Source organism: Amblyomma mixtum, chromosome 5 (genome assembly GCF_055824585.1).
Source record: "Amblyomma mixtum isolate Tamu chromosome 5, ASM5582458v1, whole genome shotgun sequence".
NCBI classification, from domain to species: Eukaryota; Metazoa; Arthropoda; class Arachnida; order Ixodida; family Ixodidae; genus Amblyomma; species Amblyomma mixtum.
This window is the reverse complement of record NC_143016.1, coordinates 163910832-163920570: the sequence shown is the minus strand read 5'-3', so window position 1 is coordinate 163920570 and position 9739 is coordinate 163910832. Positions and strand designations below refer to the sequence as shown.

Genomic DNA, 9739 nt, shown 5'->3' with positions numbered 1-9739 from the left:
TGGCTTTCACCGGTGTTCAATGGAGTGCTGAAACGCAAAACAACATCAACCGCTTTAGAACTTGCCTTGCAGAGAACTACCCGGGCGACCAGAAAATCGAGGCCAGTGACGATGTGGCTGTCGCTGTTCTGGGCCTATCCTCAGTTCTGAAAGTTCTCAGCAAGTCCCAGTGGTACATTGTTCGGCCTGCGTGGAGCCTGTGGCGTATTTCAGACGCTCAGTTTTTCTTCATGCTGAGTGCCTTCTACCAGTGCCCAAGTGACTGGTGGCCCGAGACTGCGGTCCTCATCAACTCATCATTGCTCTACAGTGAGGACTTCAGAAATGCATTCAGTTGTCCACAGAGTGATCCTATGGTGAGGACTCGTGATTGCTTCCTCCGAACGCTGCATCGTGGCTGAGCAGTGGCGCACTGTGGAACTGCTTTCGCGAAGGCAGCAGCGGCAATCCGTAGTGCGCTGATGACTGCCGATTTTCTTACAAGTCATTCTACCTGTTTATTTTTGTAGCTCATGTTTTACGGAAACAGAGCATGAGTTAGAAATTTTCGGACAAAGTTATAGCATGGTAGATATAGTTCTTTGCAAGCAGCTAACACACTGGATGGTTTTTGAACTAACGGCTATACTTGTGTGAAAAGACCTCGCTACATATTCGTTTTCTCTTTTTTTAGAAGCACTTCAAAGCGCTAGCGCTAAACGCTTTGAATGTAATAGTCATGACTTAGTGGCTATTCGAGAGAATATTACTCGCTGATTTTTGTTTTTGAAGGGAAAGCATGAGTTCTGATATTTTTTTGAGCGCCTTGCAGAAACATTTATTTCGCTTTTCTACTAGAAACCAAGTAAACCGGCAGCATACATAGTCAAGAAAATTTCGTGTCAGTTCTGTGATGTTCACATTGGCCTAAAGGCTAAAGCTAACAAAATAACAATAATGTGTTTGTTATGGGTTTCCACCTTTGAATTTGTTTGTGGGGGAGAGGGAGGGGGCTAGTGAGTGGTTTGTGTGTGGGCATGAAGACGGCGTCTGTATTCAAAGACCAGCGTCTCCCTGCTTGTGTTAATAACGTACTTTGAAACTACGCGTGCCTAGGATGAGATATTAGTCAGTGTTTGCTCCTTAATGCCCTCAAAAAGCGCAGATTGCGTGCTAGAGATATGTCAGGAGGCCATACGAAAATATGAGTCCAAAAATTTAAGAAGAACTTATAATTTTAACCGGTAACGGAAACAGGCTTGGATTATTCCTGAACAAATCACCGCCGAATTTTGAAAATTAGAATGAAATGAACCCCTTCAGATGCCATTGACCATTTCGATTTAAAACATACTTTTTGGCCTTTTCGTAATGCACAGGTTCCAAAAAAGCCATTGACAAGATTTCCAACCGGGCAGACCCGTGATTAATTACTTACACGCATGTGCAAAATATTTTACAAACTCTCAAAATAGCTGGAAGCTGGAAGGACATGTTGAATGAGCAGTGTACTTAGAATAGAATCAAATACATCTAGGATTGCCTGGACATAACTCCGCGTAATTACGGGAAAAAGCGTCGAATAAGCGCTGGCGTAGCACATACACTTATCCTCGCTTGTTTCGCCGCTCCTCGCCGTGATAAGGCATCGTCAAGCTGGTTGGTTGATGGTCGCGCGAGACAGCTAAAAAAATGGCCGGCTCTACACGCGGATTGCGAGCATGGACGGTGAAAGTCTTAGAATTGGCACTCCTTGGTTGCGGGATACGTTCTTTGACTCTTTCCACAGAGTAGTCGGCGTACCAATTTTAGTTCGGCTTGCAAACCATGCTCTTCGGAGATTCGCGTCGCGAGCGTCGCCAGTAACGACGCTGTCTTTTGTCCATAACCGTGTTCGATTCAGTCTCAGCCCTTTCCTGTGTGCGTTAATTTCTGTTGTGCATTGAAGGGGAGTCCACCGGCTTTGCGCTGTACCGAGACGTCACGACGCCTTGTTTGTGGACTTCAGGTAGGTGATGAACAGTAGAACGCAACCACTTGTGCAGAGTTGGTGGTAGTATATCCTCTTCATGTCCGGAGGTACGAATGTGATGATATCTGCCGGCGCTCTCGTAGTTTGTTTTGAAGCCCACCTGTAGGATCGCTCGCCAAGGGTCCGTACGATGTTCTGTCCACCAGAACAGTCTCAAATGTTTTCGTCAGTTTCTTTTTTTCTGTCTAGCTGCACCATTGCATTATTCTTGTCGAGAGGTGTAACAACACCACCTCTGTTCCAGCGCAGAGTCCTGATGACTTGTTTTTCTAGAACAGTAAACATTGTCTCTACGCCACTTTGGAACCACCCCAACGGCACTGGCGCATGTTTAGTTCCGGGTTGACGACGGCAACAGGTTCGCATCTTGTTTTTCAGAACAGATCGCCAGCCGTCTGTCCGGTGCACGATCGGTGTTGAAATTCAGGGCGCAAAAGGGTACGCCTGCTTCGGCGCTTGCGAGCTGATGAGAGGCAAAGTTGACCAGGTCTTGGTGGACGTTTTTCGCTCCATCCTGCCGTAAAGCTTGAAGCTTCCTTTCCTGATACGTCCTACATCGGCGCTCAGTGAAGGTGTCGGCAAAGTCAGTGAAACCACATTGAACAGTGTGCTCCAGCTGTCGCCGGGCAAAAAATTCTTCAGTGTCTAAAGTCTTTATTTTTTTAATGCCATTGTGAAGCACGGGATTGCGAGAGCTCCCACTCCGGTCGCAAAACGTACTGATGTCCCCAGAGCGTCCGTACCGGTGATTGTAATCGAAGAGACTCGGGCCCTAGGTTTTCTTTCGTACAAGTCAAGTGGAAGTAATGACAGAACTTGAAAGCAGCGGTCCTTGACGTGAGTAAAACGAAGAGCACTACGGCGAACAAATTCGAGACCTGCTGCAGTATGAAGCAAAGTATGACTCCTTGCCGTGCTGTCCGACGGACGGGATTCAAAAGAAACTGCGAGTCCTCTCGAAGATATCCCCCAATTCGTGCCTCCAGAGAGGAAAGGGCTATTTTACCACCCAATATCCACAAGTAGCTTTGCTCCTGTAATTTATGGCCTAAGCAAGGTCCGCAAACTAGGCGTCCCGTTCTGGCCCTTCGTGGATTTCAGGAAGTCTTCACGAGCTTTACACTTAATTGCACACTTTAATAACTGCCACGCATGTCTCCAAATCCTAAAACTTTGTTCAAAAGGCACGCAACGTACAGGTGAACGCAGAGCATGCAATGGTGTCCGTCCTTTGGTGCCACGTTATTGTTCACCATTGTACTGGTCAACCCGGCCGTCTTTACCTGTGAAGAGCTTTTGCAAAGAGGCACCAATCTCGAAAACCACACGCCATTTTATATCCACAGCCTCTGTCGTTTGCTGGGATTATGCCTTCGGATTGCATGTTTTAGGTATTGCTCCAAGTACGTACAGTCATGAAATTTATGAGCGTGAACACGGCAGAGCGTGGCAGATAGCCTCGAGCTCTACTTGTGGCGATATGCGGCGGCCCCTTTCATAAACAAAGTGGAAAGGGAGATGTGTCCTTCAGTTTGCCGGAAGCAGGCAAGGCAGCATAACCCTTTCCACTTCTTCGCAGCGAGCTGTGAAGATCAGCCTCCTCCAGAAGAAAAGGCTCCGAGAAGCACGCGCACAAAATTCTCAGCACGGGCCGTTCGAGATGTTCTATCTGCTACAGCTTTGATTGGTTCAGCTGCATCACGTGCGGAGCACGCGTTAATAAAACGCCCAATGAGACATCCAGCAATAAAAATGAGAAATGCAAGTACATGGAAGATAAAGAAAAAAAATTGGCGGGGGCTTAGCGTTGGTTAAGCCTAGTAGGTTGCGAAAGCAAAAGCGCAGCGCCTCCAACTGAAGGAACGCAGTGCGCCGCGTAATCAGGTCACGCGTGGCTACCGGCCGCCGCTGCGCGACGACTCAAAGCGTCTTCGGTAATTTTTTTATATTTTGTTTTATGTGAAGCATACTAAAATAGCCCAACCCAGCTCCTCGAGCGCGGCGGTGTCGTTACCATTGAGCTTTCGTGACTTCCATGTCATACCACGTGATGCGTGACGTCACAGCAGATGAGAAACGGGGGCCCAGCTCGCGCCGTCGCGCGAGGCGTCGCGACCAAGGAGGACCACGTGATGCGTGACGTAACGACATAGGAGAAACGAGGCCCCAGCTCGCGCCGTCGCGCGAGGCGTCGCGACCAATGTGTTTCCTGCTTCTGCCGCTAGGTGCGCTGTAGTGAACACGTGATGCTGGAGCGGCGGTATACAAGGGGTGCGCCTGCCTCTGCTAGGCGAGGCATTTGGCAACCACTAAGGCAGAAGTGCTGAGCCGACGCGTGGCGCTCGAATTCCGGTCTTCATCAGAGGTGGGTCTTCTTGTGCCTTCTTGGGCACGCCCGCTCCGCTCGCACGGGCCTGACCGCAGAACACCTCGAAGCACCGGCGTTTGCTAAAAATATATATTCTTGGAGCTCTGTGCCACCGTCCTCACGCACCTTTCTGCGATCTGCAGCGACGCTACCCCGGACTCCAGCAGCGGTTTTTTTGTTGCTGTTCACACTCAACTGCTGTTCACATCTTTCAAGGCGAGTCATCACCGCCTACCGCTGCTGCACCCTTTTGTAGGGGAGGGGGTTTCCCCAACGCCCCCCGGTCCGTTCGCATACGGGTGCGCCATCGTGCTGCTCCCTACTCGACCATTTCGCCACATCATTGCTTCGCAAGGAGACAGGCACCGCCTAGCCGTGGCTACGCAGCGCGTACTTGGAACAAGCCGCAAAGCGGACGTTCATCAGTCTACTCCCGCAATAGGAGCCCTCCGGCCACAGTGCCATGGACGGCGTTTCGGTAGCGCACCGACAGACTACTCGAAGGCTGGGAAGGACGAAGCAGCAAGAGAACCCGGCTGCCGCGAATGCGTTCAAAGTGCGGGATTATAATCCCTCGTCCTTTTCGGTCCCGGTGCCTCCTTTCGCGCCGTCGGCGCGGCGTCAGACTCCGCGCCCGCAGTGCGAGACCTTTCGCGCGCGGCCGTTCCCTGGGCCGCGCGCGTCCCGCCGCGTGCGCGTCGCGCAGAAGCGCAGTTTCCCAGCCAGCGAGCCGCGGTTCCTCTCGTACTTCGCAGCAGCCGCCGCCGCCGTTCCCTTGGCAGCGGGCAGGCCTTTCCCTCGGCCCGCCTACCGACTGGTGGTCGCAACACGACAAAGCCAGCGAGCCGCGGTTCCTCTCGTACTTCGCAGCAGCCGCCGCCGTTCCCTTGGCAGCGGGCAGGCCTTTCCCTCGGCCCGCCTACCGACTCGTGGTCGCAACACGACAAAGCCAGCGAGCAGCGTTTCCTTTCGTACTTCGCAGCAGCCGCCGCCGTTCCCTTGGCAGCGGGCAGGCCTTTCCCTCGGCCTGCCTACCGGCTCTGTTTGCGCCTCTTCGACGGTTGTCGACAACCGAAAGCCCACCATGAGTTGTGCGTTACGCCGTTCAAACCTGCGGATACAGCCCGTCCGACTTTCCCTTGGTGACGGAGCTCCGCTGGGCGCAACAGTTTGTGCAGAGAAGCGGCTTCAGAATCTCGCAACTCCGCGGTTGAGGCCTTCCCCCGCTTATAAGTGGGGGCGGCGCCGGGTGTGACAAGCACAATCCGGTAATGATCCTTCCGCAGGTTCACCTACGGAAACCTTGTTACGACTTTTACTTCCTCTAAATGATCAAGTTTGGTCATCTTTCCAACAGACCGGCGCAACCGAAAGGCCGCGCCGGACATCGGTCCGAAGACCTCACTAAATCATTCAATCGGTAGTAGCGACGGGCGGTGTGTACAAAGGGCAGGGACGTAATCAACGCGAGCGACTCGCGCTTACTGGGAATTCCTCGTTCAAGGGGAACAATTGCAAGCCCCTATCCCAATCACGAAAGAAGTTCCACGGGTTACCCAGTCTTTTCAGACAGGGATAAAGACACGCTGCTTCCTTCAGTGTAGCGCGCGTGCGGCCCCGGACATCTAAGGGCATCACAGACCTGTTATTGCTCTGTTTCGTGCGGCTAGGAGCCGCTTGTCCCTCTAAGAAGGTTGTAAGGTGCTGGGAACCCCGCACCTATTTAATAGGCTAGAGTCTCGTTCGTTATCGAAATTAACCAGACAAATCGCTCCACCAACTAAGAACGGCCATGCACCACCATCCACCGAATCAAGAAAGAGCTCTCAATCTGTCAATCCTCCCAGTGTCCGGGCCGGGTAAGTTTTCCCGTGTTGAGTCAAATTAGGCCCCAGGCTCCACCCCTGGTGGTGCCCTTCCGTCAATTCCTTTAAGTTTCAGCTTTGCAACCATACTTCCCCCGGAACCCAAATACTTTGGTTTCCCGGAAGCTGCCCGCCGAGTCATTTGAGTAACTCAGGCGGATCGCTGGTTGGCATCGTTTATGGTCAGAACTAGGGCGGTGTCTGATCGCCTTCGAACCTCTGACTTTCGTTCTTGATCAAAGAAAACATTCTTGGCAAATGCTTTCGCAGTAGTTCGTCTTGCGACGGTCCAAGAATTTCACCTCTAGCGCCGCAATACGAATGCCCCCGTCTGTCCCTCTTAATCATTACCCCGTATTCCAAAAACCAACAGAACAGAAACGGGGTCTTGTTCTATTATTCCATGCAAGTTTATTCAGGCGACTCGCCTGCGTTGAGCACTCTAATTTTTTCAAAGTAAAAGCGCAGGCCACCTCGAGACGCACCAATGAAGGGCACCAAGAGAGGACCGGCATGATGTTCAGTCCGAGCCGTCGCATCGGGTAGATGCACTACTCGTCTGGAACTGAGATCCAACTACGAGCTTTTTAACCGCAGCAGCTTTAGTATACGCTATTGGAGCTGGAATTACCGCGGCTGCTGGCACCAGACTTGCCCTCCAATTGATCCTCGTTAAAGGATTTAGAGTGCACTCATTTCAATTACGGGGCCTCAAAAGAGTCCCGTATTGTTATTTTTCGTCACTACCTCCCCGTGCCGGGAGTGGGTAATTTGCGCACCTGCTGCCTTCCTTGGATGTGGTAGCCGTTTCTCAGGCTCCCTCTCCGGAATCGAACCCTGATTCTCCGTTACCCGTAACAACCATGGTAGGCAAGTAACCTACCATCGAAAGTTGATAAGGCAGACACTTGAAAGAAACGTCGCCGGCTCATGGCCATGCGATCAGCACAAAGTTATCCAGAGTCACCACAGAGTACGGGCAGAGCCCGATGGGTCTTGGTCTAATAAAAGCGCCCGTCAGCCAAAGGCCTTCAGGCTCAATGCATGTATTAGCTCTAGAATTGCCACAGTTGTCCAAGTAGAAAGAAACGATCTAAGGAACCATAACTGATTTAATGAGCCATTTGCGGTTTCGCCTTATTTCGGCATGTACTTAGACATGCATGGCTTAATCTTTGAGACAAGCATATGATTACTGGCAGGATCAACCAGGTATGATGCATAGGCATTCCCTTTTCGCTCCAGAAGGGTGCCTCGTCGCCGCCGATAGGGCCGCCATAAACCCCCAGCGCGCGACGCATCTTTTTCGCGGCAGCTTGCGCTGCCCGTGCATCGTTCGAGCTCGCTGCGGCATCCGACCCGTAGGTACGGCAATCGCCACGCGGCAAGAGAGCACGTGTGCCTTTAGGCAAAGCATTTGTAACGCGCCCACCAGTACGCACATCGGCCTCTAGGGCCGCAGCATTAGGCAACTGGACGGCGCTTGCTGCGTAGCCGAGACGGCCAAGCCGCCAGACGACGGGACACGCCCGCGTCTTCGGCGCGCTCGCACGGAATCGAGTCCGGGTAGCACGGAACACACCTCGTAAAACGTGGAAACAGCGTCGTCCGACAACCAGCCCCTATCGCAGACGCGGATGAGGCTGCAGACGAATGCCGTGGGGTCCGAGGGACGGGGACACGCTGGGCACGAGGCCGCATATCAGACCCGGTCACGGCGCGCACACGCGGGCGCGCGCCGCCGACTGCTCCACTGGGACCCCCATTCCAGAAAAGAGGATCTGTTCTCGCTTCGGCGAGCGCGGCTTCGGCCGCTTCTTTTTGAGCAGCGTCCGCTCCGGCGGACGCAGTTGTTGCTGCGACGCGCGTCTTTTCTTTTCTTTTTCTCTTTCCTCTGATCTTTTAACTCTCCTCTATCTGCACGTGGCAGCGGTGGTGGCTTGGCTCGAGCCAGTAGCAGGCCCGTGCAATTTCCTCTTCATCCTTCTCTCAGTCACAACAACAACACAACACTGCTAGGCGTACACGGGATAGAGATGCCTCCTGGAGACAGGGCTGCTCGTTGGAATGAGAAGCAAAAGTTGCGGCGTGCTACAGAGACTGATGAAGAGCGTGAAGAACGTCTAGCCAAGCGGCGTGCTCGATATGCAACAAGGCGACAATATGCTTCGCATCTGACTAGGCTTAACCTAAGCTAAGCCTCAGCCATTTTTATGATGTTGTTGCGACTGAGAGAAAGAAAACATAATCTACAGCTGGTATGACGTCACAGCGGCAGTAGCGCCACAGGTGCGCAGCGCGGCAAACACACACCGTAACTGCAGCCGGGCTATCTGAAGCAGCGAGTTGGTCGCCCATATTCACTCCGCTAAAAGTCAAACGTAATTGCGGCCGGGACACGCGAAGGCTTGAAAGTGCGAGTAGTATTGCTTTCGCAATAAAATTGGCTGTGGTTTGTCCAATTTTTGACCGTGGTTTGACCAATGGTTTGACCGTGTAGAATTGTAAAAGCAACTGCGTGGCAATCGCAGCGGCGGCGGCATCTCAGGGGGCACTTCGTGTAAAGTCCGTAGAGGCGAAAGCGTTTTCCGCACCACTTTGTGTGCCTCTGAGGCACTGGTGACGTCACCACTGGATGGCGTCACACATAATTAAGGAATAATTACTAAGTAATTCGAAATGACTAATTAATGGCTAATTACTGATTAATGACTAAATACTTATTAATTGCTGATCAATGACACTTAAGCTTCGCCTTTAGGAGTGGAACACGACAGCGTGTTTTAGCACTGCCATGGAGTCTACGGCACGCCACCACCCGTTCGGCACGATGCCTAGCCCTTTGAACGCAACGCCTTTTGAGGAAATGAAATGGCGCAGTAATTCGCTGTAATCTCGGTGGACACCTGAAGCGCACCGTACAGGAAGGGAGGAAGTGGGAGTGGAAGAAGAAAGAGAAAGAGGGGCCGTAATGTAGAAAATGAAAATTGTATTTGAGGAAAGGAAATTACGCGGTAATTGTCTCGCATATCTCGTCGACCCCCGTCATCCGTTTGTAGAGGAAGGGAGGAAGTGGCAGTGAAACAAGAAAGAGAAAGAGGGGCCGTAATGAAGAAAATGATAATTGTATTTGAGGAATGGAAATTACGCAATAACTGGTTCACACTCGCTCCTAGCGCATGCGCATTTGGGGCTCTCCGGAGTTTCGCGAAATCGTTGATACCTAATAGCGTAGTGTTGCTTCCGAAACAAAAGGCGAAGACTTCTCACGAGATCTCACTGCAATTTCGACCGCATCTCACGAGCAGGGCTAAATTTTATGCCCCACGAAGTTAAATGTACAAGTCTATTGGCAACAGAGGAAAAGCTGCGGGCTCTAATCACTTCTGGACTTTTTATGCGGATTATATAGCCGCCCGGTCTCGCTTAATATTCTTCTGTTAAAATGTGCCATCTTGGCCATATTCGTCATTTAATGGATACTTCTAACATAAC

General features: G+C 51.8%; 1 non-coding gene across 1 annotated transcript; it reads right to left on the bottom strand.

Moving 5' to 3' along the window:
* Positions 1-5648: 5648 nt before the first annotated feature.
* Positions 5649-7459, bottom strand: LOC149344367 (small subunit ribosomal RNA). Its single transcript, XR_016283368.1, has one exon. It is a non-coding gene; the product is annotated as a small subunit ribosomal RNA (ribosomal RNA).
* Positions 7460-9739: the final 2280 nt, after the last annotated feature.